General features: G+C 34.3%; 1 non-coding gene across 1 annotated transcript; it reads left to right on the forward strand.

Annotated features, from left to right (window-relative positions):
- The first annotated feature begins 298 nt into the window (after window positions 1-298).
- LOC137753875 (U6 spliceosomal RNA) lies at window positions 299-405 on the forward strand. Its single transcript, XR_011071614.1, has one exon. It is a non-coding gene; the product is annotated as a U6 spliceosomal RNA (small nuclear RNA).
- Window positions 406-11,036: the final 10,631 nt, after the last annotated feature.

Below are 11,036 nucleotides of genomic sequence, written 5' to 3' on the forward strand. Positions count from 1 at the left end.
AAAGAAATCAAAGATGACACAAACAGATGGAGAGCTATACCATGTTCTTGGATTGGAAGAATCAATATTGTCAAAAATGACTATACTACCCAAGGCAATCTACAGATTCAATGCAATCCCTATCAAATTACCAATGGCATTTTTCACAAAACTAAAGCAAAAATTTTTAAATTTGTATGGAAACACAAAAGACCCCAAATAGCTAAAGCAAACCTGAGAAAGAAAACAGTGCTGAAGGAATCAGGCTCCATGACTTCACACTATACTACGAAGGTACAGTCATCAAAACCGTATGGTAGTGCTCACTTTGGCAGCACATATACTAAAATTGGAACGATACAGAGAAGATTAGCATGGCCCCTGCACAAGGATGACACACAAATTCGTGAAGCATTCCATATTTTGTGCCCTTCCTCACCATCCGGACACCCTTTGCTCATCAGCTCCAAAGGAAAAGCTATGGGTCAAAAGCACAACGTCTGGCACTCAATGCTGAAACTGTGATTTTTCGCTATAAAAAAAAAAAACAAAAAAACGGTATGGTACTGGTACAAAAATATAGATCAAAAGTCTTTTGACTTTTAAAATATAGACCAATGCAATAGGATAGAAAGCCCAGAAACAAACCCATGCACGTATGGTCAATTAATCTATGACAAGGGAGGCAAGAATATACAATGGAGAAAAGGCAGTCTCTTCAATAAGTGGTGCTGGGAAAAATGGGCAGGTACATGTAAAAGAATGAAGTTAGAACATTCTTTAACACCATATACAAAAATAAACTCAAAATGGGTTAAAGACGTAAATGTAAGATCTAATACTATAAAACTCTTAGAGGAAAACATAGGCAGAACACTCTCTGACATAAATCGCAGCAAAATATTTTTGGATCCACCTCCAAGAGTAATGAAAATAAAAACAAAAATAAATAAATGGGACCTAATTAAACTTAAAAGCTTTTGCGCAGCTAAGGAAACCATAAACAAAATGAAAAGACAACTCACAGAATGCGAAAAAATATTTGCAAATGAAGCGACTGACAAGGGATTGATCTCTAAAATATACAAACAGCTCATGCAGCTCAGTATCAAAAGCACAAACAACCCAATCAAAAAAATGGGGAGATCTAAATAGGCATTTTACCAAAAAAGACATACAGATGGCCAAAAAGCATATGAAAAGATGCCCAACATCTCTAATTATTAAAGACATGCAAATCAAGACTGCAATGAGGTATCACCTCACACTGGCCAGAATGGGCATCATTAAAAATTCTACAAACAATAAATGCTGGAGAGGGTGTGGAGAAAAGGGAACCCTCTTGCACTGTTAGTGGGAATGTAAATTGGTACAACCACTATGGAGAACAGTATGGAGGTTCCTTAAAAAAGTAAAAATAGAAATACCATACAACCCAGCAATCCCACTACTGGGCATATACCTTGAGAAAACCATAATTCAAAAAGAGTCATGTACCACAATGTTCATTGCAGCACTATTTACAATAGCCAGGACATGGAAGCAACCTAAGTGTCCATCGACAGATGAATGGATAAAGAAGATGTGGCACATATATACAATGGAATATTACTCAGCCATAAAAAGAAATTAAATTGAGTTATTTGTAGTGAGGTGAAAGGACATAGAGTCTGTCATACAGAGTGAAGTAAGTCAGACAGAGAAAGACAAATATCACATGATATCACTTATATGTGGAATCTAAACAAAAGTGATACAAATGAACTTATTTACAAAACAGAAACAGACCCACAGACTTGGAAAACAAACTTATGGTTACCAAAGGGGAAAGGTGGGCGGGAGGGATAAATTAGGAGTCTGGGATTAACATATACACACTACTATATACAAAATAGATAATCAACAAAGACCTACTATATAGCACAGGAAACTCTACTCAATATTCTGTAATAAGCTATATGGGAAAAGAATCTGAAAAAGAATAGCTATATGTACATGTGTAATTGAATCACTTTGCTGTACACCTGAAACTAACACAATATTGTAATTCAACTATACTCCAAAATAGTGTAAAAATTAAATTAAAAAAACATTAGTCTTTAGGAAATACAAATCAAAATCCCAATGAGATACCACTTCATACCCACTAGGATGGCTGTAATATGTAAATGGCAAATGACAATTGTTGGTGAGGATACAGAGAAACTGGAACCCTCATACATTGTGGGAGATGAAAAATGGTACAGTCACTTCAGAAAATAGTTAAAGAAATAGTATCATATAACCCAGCAATTCTATTTCTAGATATCCATAAGTATCAAGGAGAATCAAAAACATACATTCAAGCAAAATTTGTACAGAAATATTCATAGGAACATTATTCATGGCAGCCTACAAATAGAAACAACCCAAAATGGCCATCAACTTATGAATAGATAAATAAAATGTAATAAATCCATACAATATTTTATTTAGTATTTAGCCATAAAAAGTACCAATTTAGCCAAAAAGTATTTAGCAAAAAATGAAGTACTGGTACATGCTATGATGTATCTTGAAAACGTTATGCTAAGTGAAAGAAGTCGTGTATAAAAGGTCACATAATATATGATTCTATTTATATGAAATGTCCAGAATAGACAATACCATAGAAATAGAAAGTAGATTAGGGAGGGATGAATTGGGAGGTAACAGGTTTCTTTTTTCAAATATTTATAAAAATATTCAGTGATGCAAACACTCTGGAATTAGACAGTAATGATGGCTGTACAACATTGTGAATATTAAAAAAAACACTGAATTTACACCTTAAATGATTTAGACTGTGAATTTTATGTTATATAGATTTTGCATCGATTAAAAATGGTATTATTTTATAGGAAACATAGTTAAATTTAAAATATAAATATATGTAAATGGATATATATTTCACTATTTTATTAATTTATTAAAATTTAAACCATGGAACAGAATGAACAAAATATGTTTAAGGCTCAATATTACCCTTTATACAGAAAATATATATTTAAATAATTATGGACAATACTTTGTATATGTTGATTTACTATCTATAGTCTATCACTTTTTTAAAATTGAGCACTTTTACACTTGAATAATGCTTTCACATATTCCATTTATTGGGCTGAGAAAGATCTAATTCCCATTGCTAATTCACTTCAAAACAAGTAACTGAATAAGGATCGATCTTCTGAGGTGATAGTATACAGCAATGCAGGAAAATAAGCAAATATTCTCTTTCCTTCCCATACACACTCTTACAGATTATCTCTCCCGAAAACATCTGCTGTCACTGCTGCTTATCTGATCCTCTGTCTCACACCAACATCCATTTTTCAGTCCATAGGCTTCTGCCAGAACTGAATTCACCCAGCCCTGGGGTTGGGCAGGTAACTATGGTCTGGGAAATCAGAGCAATACAATATGCTGGTCCCTGTGATTAAGTCATGGGTGTATGTGTCTCAATTAGAGGAATTAATTGCAGTTAACATTTTGCTTAGAATGTGACCCTATCTGTGCTTTCTAATACTATAGATACTAGCCTTATGTAATAGGCTAGTTGAATTAATTGAAATTAATTATATTTAAATAAAATTAGCAATTTAGTTTCTTAGTCACACTAGCTTCACTACTCAAGTGCTTAATAGCCACAGTTGTTGGATAATGCAGATAAAAGAACATTTCCATCATTGCAGTAATTTCTATTGGACAGTACTACTATATAGTATTTCTATTGGATATATAGTATGGTATTTCTATAGGATAGTACTACTGTAGTTTATCTAGGCCAGCAGTATCCAGTGTTAGTATAATGGTAGTTTAAAATTGTCTAGTAATCACATTTTTAAAAGGAGAAGAAAAAACATAAAATATGTTTTAATAAAATATTTTATTTGAAACAGTAAATCCAAAATAGTATCATTTTAAACAGATTATCAATGTAAAATTGTTAATGAGAGATTTTTGTATTCATTTTTCATAGTATCTTCAAAATATGGTGTGTATTTTACACTTAAAGCGTATCTCAATTTGTATCAATCACTTTCCAGTTGTTCAATAGCCTCTTGTGACTAGTGGCTAGTATTGGACAGTGTAGATCTAGATGTTATTGCTGGATTTCTCAACCTTACCATTATTGATATTTGGGGATGGATAATTCTTTTTCTTGGGGGGGCTATACTGTATGTTGTAAGATGGTTAGTATCATCTCTGGCCTCTACCCACTAGATGCCAGTAGCCTCCCGACCCAGTAGTGACAAACAAAATATATACAGTCATTGCCAACTGTCTCCTGAGGAGCAAAATTATCCCCAGGCAAGTATCACTACTCTAGGGGAAAAGCTGATCTCTTTTCTTCTGGGAATGCTGGCCCAAAGAATGAAATAAACCTAGAGCCATCAGGGCTACCAAGTGGAAGCTGAGTATGAAGCCAACAGGGCAGGAGCCAGAGTACAAAAATGGGAAGATAGGAGTACCAGTGACATTTTTTTAGTCACTTGATCAAGACCCACCTGAATGCTATTGTACCTCTGGATCTTTCAGTGACATAAACAAATACATTTCTTTCCTTGACCTAAGCCACTTTGGTGTTTCTTTATTTAGCAACTGAAATAATCATAAACAATCTGTCATTACAATCTAAATACGCAAAATGAACCCACCAAGTATTTCTACTTCAAAAACTGAAGATGATTAATCCTTCCTCCCACATGATTTATGATAGATTTCAGTATCCTTCCAAGAGTTACCACATACAGAATGGAAGTTATTTTGCCTGCTTTATATTTCAGATAAAAGTATGCAACTGTAAGCCTGGGTATAATTCTTTGCTAAGGTATCTGCATTAACTTGGTCCATTGTTAACAAAATCTATTCACCAAAATTCTATGATAAAACAGGTTGTTTGTATAACCTGAATTGACTATTGCTTTATTTTGATTCCTATAATTTTCAAAAGATGAAAATTATGCACCCAATGTGGCAGTTCCCCCTGGGAGTAAAATTGTAGTATTCTTTATGTGATTCGATTCACTTTTATCTGAGCTGTACTATGTTACCCTCAGATGTACTATGTTACATCTCTAAAAAATAGAGATGTAAACTGAATAAAACTTTAATAATGGAGTGAACATGTATCACCTTCATTGTGTGGTGTTCTAGGAAAAACACTGGATTTTTCTCTAAAGGGTCTGTTTGATTATCATTAAAAAGTGAAAACGGTGGTTAAGAATCCGCCTACCAATGCAGGGGACACGGGTTCCAGCCCCGGTCGGGGAAAATCCCACATGCCACAGAGCAACTAAGCCCAAGCGCCACAACTACTGAGCCTGCGCTCTAGGGCCCATGAGCCACAACTACTGAGCCCTCGTGCTGCAACTACTGAAGCCCATGCACCTAGAGCCCATGCTCCACAGTAAAGAAGCCACTGCCATGAGAAGCCCACGCACCGCAGCGAAGTGTAGCCCCCGCTCGCCACAACTACAGAAAGCCGTCCCACAGCAACGAAGACCCAACGCAGCCAAAAATAAATAAATAAAATAAATAAATTTCTTTAAAAAAGTGAAAACACTTCCTTGAAATAGGTTTAGATAACATAATAATTATTTTAAAAAGTAAAGATGGATAAAAGTGTGACTTGTACAAAGGAAAATTTATCTTAATTAAATCACTTCTTACCTAAATGTCAGGTATTTTACCTCAATCACGATTTTTTCTCCACATAAACTCTGCCAGTACTTTCACGTTACATATACTTCTCAACATATACAATTTGAAACCACTTTTCAAAAGTTACATTAGAAATAGGAGTATTTTGAATAAGAGATATAATGTGTCACTTTTTCTTCTTAAACTTGATATATCTGCCACAGGCCAGCACACTTTGAGGCATTTCATTTCTTTGTTCATTTACTTATCCTTTTTATAGAAGAAAGTGAATATGCAAATAATTTTTATAGAGTTATGACCAGAAATAGCCCTTTAGATCAGCTCATGGTCCCAAAACAACTAATGATAAATACAACAAAATTAGTAGAACGCTTCTTTGCCATAGAAAATGCACAAAATTTTGCAGTGAAATAAAATCATGTCATTCCAGAGACTTTCACAATAGTTAAGAAAAAATTTTGGTTATTTCATTCTGAAATTCGACCTGCTTTTTTGGAATGACTTAGTGAAAAAAAATAAGATATATCTAAAAAATAAAACATTTTTAAGTGTTTAGTAATAACTGAAATAAAAGTGGTACCATATTACATGTCTAAGGAAACTCCTTTTTGAAAACTAAAATATTATTTTTTAATTGCAGTAAACTACACATAAAATTTGCTAACTTAACCACTTTTAAGTGTATTCAGTGGCATTAAATACATTCATATTATTGTGCAATCACCACCACCATCCATCTCCAGAACTCTTCATCTTGCAAAGCTCAAACTCTATACCCATTAAGCAATAACTCCCCATTCTTTTTCCCCAACCAACCCCTGTCAAACACCATTCTACTTTCTATCTTTATGAATTGGACTGTGTACTCTAGGTACTTCATGTAAGTGGAATCATATAGTATTTGTCTTCTTTTAATCGGTTTATTTCACTTAGCATAATATCCCCAAGGTTTATCCATGTTGTAGAATATGTCAGAATTCCTTCCCTTTTTAAGGTTGAACAATATTCTATTGTATGTATTTACCCCATTTTGTTTAAGCTTTATCTGCCAATGGACATTTAGACTGCTTCCATGTTTTAGTTAATGTAAATAATACTGCTATAAACATGGATGTACAGATATATATTTAAGAACCTGATTTCAATTATTTTGTGTATATATTCAGCAGTGGAATTTCTGGACCATATATTGATTCTATTTTCAATTTTTTTAGGAAACACCATACTCTTTTGCACAGCAGCTGTACTGTTTCATATTCTCACCAACAGTGCACAGGGGTTCTAATTTCTCTTCATCTTTTCCAACACTTGTTATTTTCTGTTTTGTTTTGTTTTTTCACATAGTAAGCATCCTGATGAGTATGAGGTGGCCTCTCATTGTAGTTTTGATTTGAATTTCTCTAATGATTAGTGATGCTGACCAGTTTTTCATGTGCTTATTGACCATTTGTATATCTTCTTTTGAGAAATGTCTATTCAAGTCCTTTACCTATTTCTGAATTTTTTTGGTTGTTATTGTTGAGTTTTAGGAGTTCTTTATATACATTCTAGATATTAATCCCTTATCCAAAATATGATTTGTAAATATTTGCTCCCATTCTGTGCGGTGCCATTTTACTCTATTGCTAGTGTATTTGATGCACAAAAGGTTTTTTGCTTTTTAAAAATTTTTCATGATATCCAATTTGCCTATTTTTTCTTTCATTGACTATGCCTTTGGTGTTAGATTGAATGTCATCAAAATTTGGCCCTATGCTTTTTAGTAAGAATTTTATAGTTTTAGCTCTCATGTTTAGGTCTTTGATGCATTTTGAGTTACATTTTTTACAAGGTGTTAGATAATGATCCAAATTTATTCTTTTGTATATGGGTATACATTATTCCTTGTACCATTTGTTGAAAAGATTGTCCTTTCCTCAGTGAATTGTCTGACACACTTGTTGAAAATCATTTGACTATCTATGCAAGGATTTATTTCTGGACTCTCTGTTCTATACTATTCGTCCATATGTCTGCCTTTATGCCAATGCCACACTGTTTTGATTACTATAGCTTTGTAATGAGCCTTGAAATCAGGAAGTGTGAGTACTCCAGCTTTTTTCTTCCTTTTCAAGATTATGTTGGCTATCCAAAGTCCATTGAGATTCCATATGAGTTTTAGGATAAGTTTTTCTATTTCTGCAAAAATACTTATTGAGATTTTGATATGAATTTTAATATTATAGATCACTTTGGGCAATAATTTTATCTTAATAATGTTAAGTCAATCAATGAACATGGAATGTCTTTCCATTTATGTATTCTTTAATTTCTTTCAGTAATATTTTGTAGTTTTCATTGTAAAAGACTTTCACCTTTTTGACTAAGCTAATGTCTAAGTATTTTATCATTTTTGATGCTACTCTAAATGGAATTTTCTCAGTTTCCTTTTCATATTGTTCACTGTTAATGTATAGATATCAACTGATTTTTTGTGTGTTGACTTTGTCTTCTGCTACTTTGCTTAATTCATTTATTACTTCTTACAGTTTTTTGTGAAATCTTTAGGGTTTTCTAAATATAATATCATTGAACAGTCAGCTCTACCCACCACCAGAGCCTCCCATTGAGCCTCTTAGGTAGCCTCAACCACCAGAGGACAGACAGCAGAAGCAAGAAAAACTACAATCCTGCAGCCTGTGGACCAAAAACCACAGTTACAGAAAGATAGAGAAGATGAAAAGGCAGAGGGCTATGTACCAGATGAAGGAACAAGAAAAAAACCCAGAAAAACAACTAAATGAAGTGGAGATAGGCAACCTTCCAGAAAAAGAATTCAGAATAATGATAGTGAAGATGATCCAGGACCTCGGAATAAGAATGGAGGCAAAGATTGAGAAGATGCAAGAAATGATTAACAAAGACCTCGAAGAATTAAAGAACAAACAAACAGAGATGACCAATACAATAACTGAAATGAAAACTACACTAGAAGGAATCAATAGCAGAATAACTGAGGCAGAAGAACGGATAAGTGACCTGGAAGACAGAATGGTGGAATTCACTGCTGCGGAACAGACTAAAGAAAAAAGAATGAAAAGAAATGAAGACAGCCTAAGAGACCTCTGGGACAACATTAAACGCAACAACATTCGCATTATAGGGGTCCCAGAAGGAGAAGAGAGAGAGAAAGGACCCGAGAAAATATTTGAAGAGATTATAGTCAAAAACTTCCCTAACATGGGAAAGGAAAGAGCCACCCAAGTCCAGGAAGCGCAGAGAGTCCCATACAGAATAAACCCAAGGAGAAACACGCCGAGACACATAGTAATCAAAGTGGCAAAAATTAAAGACAAAGAAAAATTATTGAAAGCAGCAAGGGAAAAACGACAAATAACATACAAGGGAACTCCCATAAGGTTAACAGCTGATTTCTCAGCAGAAACTCTGCAAGCCAGAAGGGAGTGGCATGATATACTTAAAGTGATGAAAGGGAAGAGCCTACAACCAAGATTACTCTACCCGGCAAGGATCTCATTTAGATTTGATGGAGAAATCAAAATCTTTACAGACAAGCAAAAGCTAAGAGAATTCAGCACCACCAAACCAGCTCTACAGCAAATGCTAAAGGAACTTCTCTAAGTGGGAAACACAAGAGAAGAAAAGGACCTACAAAAACAAACCCAAAACAATTAAGAAAATGGTCATAGGAACATACATATCGATAATTACCTTAAACGTGAATGGATTAAATGCCCCAACCAAAAGACATAGACTGGCTGAATGGATACAAAAACAAGACCCATATATATGCTGTCTACAAGAGACCCACTTTAGACCTAGGGACACATACAGACTGAAAGTGAGGGGATGGAAAAAGCTATTCCATGCAAATGGAAATCAAAAGAAAGCTGGAGTAGCTATACTCATATCAGATAAAATAGACTTTAAAATAAAGAATGTTACAAGAGACAAGGAAGGACACTACATAATGATCAAGGGATCAATCCAAGAAGAAGATATAACAATTATAAATATATAGGCACCCAACATAGGAGCACCTCAATACATAAGGCAACTGCTAACAGCTATAAAAGAGGAAATCGACAGTAACACAATCATAGTGGGGGACTTTAACACCTCACTTACACCAATGGACAGATCATCCAAAACGAAAATAAATAAGGAAACAGAAGCTTTAAATGACACAATAGACCAGATAGATTTAATTGATATACATAGGACATTCCATCCAAAAACAGCAGACTACACGTTCTTCTCAAGTGCGCACGGAACATTCTCCAGGGTAGATCACATCTTGGGTCACAAATCAAGCCTCAGTAAATTTAAGAAAATGGAAATCATATCAAGCATCTTTTCTGACCACAACACTATGAGATTAGAAATGAATTACAGGGAAAAAAACGTAAAAAAGACAAACACATGGAGGCTAAACAATACGTTACTAAATAACCAAGAGATCACTGAAGAAATCAAAGAGGAAATCAAAAAATACTTAGAGACAAATGACAATGAAAACACGACGACCCAAAACCTATGGGATGCAGCAAAAGCAGTTCTAAGAGGGAAGTTTATAGCTATACAAGCCTATCTAAAGAAACAAGAAAAATCTCAAGTAAACAATCTAACCTTACACCTAAAGAAACTAGAGAAAGAAGAACAAACAAAACCCAAAGTTAGCAGAAGGAAAGAAATCATAAAGATCAGAGCAGAAATAAATGAAATAGAAACAAAGAAAACAATAGCAAAGATCAATAAAACTAAAAGTTGGTTCTTTGAGAAGATAAACAAAATTGATAAGCCATTAGCCAGACTCATCAAGAAAAAGAGGGAGAGGACTCAAATCAATAAAATCAGAAATGAAAAAGGAGAAGTTACAACAGACACCGCAGAAATACAAAGCATCTTAAGAGACTACTACAAGCAACTTTATGACAACCTGGAAGAAATGGACAAATTCTTAGAAAGGTATAGCCTTCCAAGACTGAACCAGGAAGAAACAGAAAATATGAACAGACCAATCACAAGTAATGAAATTGAAACTGTGATTAAAAATCTTCCAACAAACAAAAGTCCAGGACCAGATGGCTTCACAGGTGAATTCTATCAAACATTTAGAGAAGAGCTAACACCCATCCTTCTCAAACTCTTCCAAAAGATTGCAGAGGAAGGAGCACTCCCAAACTCATTCTATGAGGCCACCATCACCCTGATACCAAAACCAGACAAAGACACTACAAAAAAAGAAAATTACAGACCAATATCACTGATGAATATAGATGCAAAAATCCTCAACAAAATACTAGCAAACAGAATCCAAAAACACATTAAAAGGATCATACACCACGATCAAGTGGGATTTATCCCAGGGA

The sequence above is a fragment of the Eschrichtius robustus genome, chromosome 1 (assembly GCF_028021215.1).
Source record: "Eschrichtius robustus isolate mEscRob2 chromosome 1, mEscRob2.pri, whole genome shotgun sequence".
Lineage (NCBI taxonomy): Eukaryota > Metazoa > Chordata > Mammalia > Artiodactyla > Eschrichtiidae > Eschrichtius > Eschrichtius robustus.